We start from the raw sequence: 4,534 nt of genomic DNA, 5'->3' as shown, positions 1-4,534 counted from the left end.
GTACCACCTCCATACGTAAATAACCTCGACTGACCCGACAAGCAGCATAATTCCACCTCTACACTGTAGAGATCCCTACATACCGAACAGCTTTCTACTCAAATAATTTCTTCTCTCGAACTGCTAGACTTTGGAATTCCCTCCCTGGTCCTTGCTTTCCTGACTGTACTGTATGTATAAGTTTCAGTGTAATGTGAACAAATATCTTGCTACTCAACTTCCAACATAGTGTCTCTGCAAATTTTATTCAAATAGTGGTCCCTTATATCCAAGTGGAACTGTACCTTCTTTGGGATGAGAAAGCAATAATAATAATAATAATAATAATAATAATAATAATAATAAATTATAATAATTCTTAATAATATTAATAATAAATAATAAATTACAATAACTATCATGAATAAATAATAGATAATAAATATTATTAACAAATAATAATAATAAACGAAAATAATAATAAAATAAATAATAGATAATAAATATTATTAACAAATAATAATAATAAATGAAAATAATAATAAAATAAATAATAGATAATAAATATTATTAACAAATAATAATAATAATAAACGAAAATAATAATAAAATAAATAATACATAATAAATATTATTAACAAATAATAATAAACGAAAATAATAATAAAATAAATAATTAATCATAATAACAAACAAAAATAATAATGCAAATTATCAAGGTAATAATAAATAAGTATTATAATTAATGACATTATTAAATAAATAATAATAATGATAAATAAACATAATAAAAATACAATAAAAATAAAATCAATAATTATAAATAACAAAATAAATAATAAATAATAATTAATAATAGGAATAAAGAATAATAATTAAAAAGTGAAAAATAAAACTAATAATAATAATCATAAATAATAATAATAATAACTAATAATAATAATAATAATAATAATAATAAATAAGATTTATAATAAATAATAATATTTTTAAATAATAATCAAAAGAATATTTAAAAATAATAATAAATAATATATTATAATTATGAATAGAAATAATAATAATAATAATGTAAAATAATAATAATCTAAATTGTAATAATAATACCTATAATAATAAGTAATAATAAAATTATTAATTATTAATGAATAATAATAAATCATGATAATAAATATTATTAATAATGATAATAAATGATAATAGTAATAAATAATAATAATGATAATAATAATAAATAATAATAATAATAATAAATAATAATAATATTGAATAATACATAATAGTACATTATTAAATTAATAATAATAACAATAATGATAATAATAATAACCAGATTTTACCTAATTTTCACCATTACCGATGATACGCTGTTGTTTTACTTACACTCATTAACTCGTATCCTTGAGTGGCTTCCAGGCCTTTTTATGTGGTGACTCATTTGTTAAAAAAAGGGCCATAATACCTCATTAACGTTATCCGTTTTTACACACCCCAAACCCAAGATTACGTTTCTTATAACATCTCAGTTATTCATATAAATACAAATCAAATTCATTGCAGTTATTGCTCTGCTTTCATCGGAGATTCATTCCACTGATATTCTCTTCCAACCCATGTTTAAAAAAAAAAAAAAAGAAAAGAAAAAAACGAAAGAAGAAAAACACGACTCATTTCTAAAACATCTTTAAATAAGTTTCTTTTCCATTCTCTCCCAGTTCTTTCTTTATAAAAAAATCTTTCCTCTTTTTTTTTCTTTTTACACTTCTTCGTAATCTAAATCTTTTATTTATTTATTTATTTATTTATTTTAATCTCAGCGTTATATAATCACCTGAATCAGTTTTCCGGCTCTGACTCGTGCATGAAGAAACATGGCTGCGGTGCAATTTGCATTGCACTCTATGCACGCATGCGCATAGACATATGGTGCACGCATGCGTACTCTCGCTAACAAACAGCCGGAAAGGCAGTCGAATGAGTTTTTAATCGTAGATCATCACAAAATGGAAACGTGCGCATTTACGTGCACTTAGTGGCGGCAATAGAAACAGGAGACGCATTCTCCCTCGCCCAAACAAATTCAGAAATAAATAAACGCTAAATGTATAAATAGATGAATAAAGGAAGTAGACTAATAATATGAAATGTCTCTTACTGCTTTTTTTTTTTTTTAAATAATTTAAGAATTAGCTCCTTATTTACTTAAAGATCATTATTAATTAGATCTTTGGCATTCATGCTGTTGGAGATAAACATACTAGATCTGTGAACCCCGGAGACCCTTATTTATCCTTCCAATAGACATTTCAAAATGGGGGGAGGCATGAATTAATTCGACCACCTGTCTTTCCAAGCTTATAACTACTCGAAATTCAAAACCCTAATTTTTTTTCAATTAAAGGAGCAAAAAAAAAAAAAAAGCAACGTGTTTTTTTTTTTTTTTTCTTCTTTTTAAAGGGTTTTAAACTTCGGACTTTACAGGTAAATTTATGAAAAACACTTCTTTTTTTGTTTTAAATTTGAATACATTATTTATTGATCTTTTATCTTCAATTTGTTATATATAAAACTTTGGTGAGTAAGTTAATTATTTACTTTTTTTTTTAATAGACATTTCAAAATGGAGGGGGGGGGCGTGAAATTGAAAAAAAACGTTTGTCTAAAATATTATATTCGGTTTATTGGAAAGATCATAAAATTTCACATTGACCCTGAAAATATCGTAAAAATAGAATCAATAAAAAAAATTTGGATAGATTTGTAAAATTTAAAAATTGAAAAATACTGAACTCCTAAAATTCAATTAATTTCATTACTGATTTTAAAAATAATATTTCTATTACTTTTTATACAACCTTAATAGTTTATTTTGGAAGTATAATCCATAAAGAAAATAAACAACCCACTTTTAAAAGAGAAATTGCGAGTTTTTTTTAATATTTTATTCGCAGTTTCGTCTTAGGGGTGTCAAAAATTCTTACAAAAATTCGGATACACCTAGCGGAAAGCACATACAGCGCCAAGAATTCCCAAACGGTCACTCATCTGATACTAGCCAGGCTCAACGTTGCTTAACTTCGGTGATCTGACGAGAACCGGTGTGTCAACGCGATTACGCCGTACATACATATATGCATACATACATACATGCCGTACATACATACATGCATACATACATACATACATACATATAAACAGATAGGTGAGATTTATATTATAGACTAGAGAGGGGTACCCGGCGTTGCCCGGGTGTTTGGAGGTGTGTGTGAAAACTCCGGGGGTGGGGGTGGGGTTAAAAAACAAAAAAAAAGTAAGTATGAGGATCGAACCCGAACCGTTGAGGCAAAGTTGTAAATTAAAGTGTGAAAAAAAAAAAAAAACGTGCGACGTTAACCATTGCTCCACCGCAAGATGCTGACGGAAACACGCTTGAATTTATTTAATTACTTGGATTTGGCAGGTGCACGTTTTAATGACGTAATGAGGTCAAGTTTGACTGCGGGATAGTATTTCATTTACTGCGGAACGCTTTTTTTGAATTTTTATTTTTCCCAAGATGTTATAGGAAAAAGACTAACCCACATGCGGCGAGCGACAAATGTTGAATATTTATCTTCCCGAAATCGAGCAAATTAAATAGACAGGCGAGCTTCGTTGTTAACTGTGAGATATTACGATTTATATGTGATATAAAAAGTTTTAAAAAGTTGTAAACCGACAGACCGCTTCTCTGAAAAAAAGCCTTTTGTAGACATACAGAAAAGGCGAACATACATACATACATACATACATGATGATTGCAACGTCTTGTCAGACGAGTGCCACTCCCTCAGACATTTAAAATCCATGATTCCAAATGTCTGAGGGAGTATCTATACAAATATGATGTTAGAGTCTTAGCTTTGTACGACAGCTAAGTCTCTCTCTCGGTTCAAAATGTTGAGATCCAGCAACAAGCAAGAGCAAGATAGCCAGCAACAAAGTAAACTGCAGGCCAGCTTAATGCGGGTACTGGTCTTCCGCTTTATGGTTTTTTAAATTAGAGATTTGCTTCTCCTAGAAAGGTTGCCTTCGCCACGGCTTACGGGAGCCCTCTCTACCCCAATACACATATACACACACACACAAATATACACGATGCTAGTTGGCCGTTGACCCAGAAAAAGAGTTCATTCGCCCTTTGGAAGGTCTTGTTTTTAATCCTTCAGGTATGTCAGGTCATGTCATATGCTACTGGTACCATGTAACCCAGTACTACCTGCCTCATGGTCGGGTCACCGGCGACTAAACTGGTTCCCCCACCAGACTTGTTTAGTGAGGAGGGCGGCTAGTCTCCCTGAAGGATTAAAAACAAGACATACATACATACATACATACATACATACATACATACATACATACATACATACATAATACATACATATAAACAGATAGGTGAGATTTATATTATAGATGATAGATAAAAGACAAAGAAAATACTCTTAATTATTTCGTAAAAGTTATCGTCCCTACTTAGTGTCTTATACCTTTCCTTTACGCATTATTTTTTGTTATG

The 4,534-nt window shown here is 29.0% G+C and overlaps 1 pseudogene; it reads right to left on the bottom strand.

Moving 5' to 3' along the window:
• Positions 1-2,987: 2,987 nt before the first annotated feature.
• LOC145288294 (5S ribosomal RNA) lies at positions 2,988-3,104 on the bottom strand (annotated as a pseudogene).
• Positions 3,105-4,534: the final 1,430 nt, after the last annotated feature.

This window comes from Euprymna scolopes, chromosome 11 (assembly GCF_053919585.1).
Source record: "Euprymna scolopes isolate OS-2025 chromosome 11, ASM5391958v1, whole genome shotgun sequence".
Taxonomy (NCBI): domain Eukaryota; kingdom Metazoa; phylum Mollusca; class Cephalopoda; order Sepiida; family Sepiolidae; genus Euprymna; species Euprymna scolopes.
This window is presented reverse-complemented; position numbering and strand designations above follow the sequence as displayed.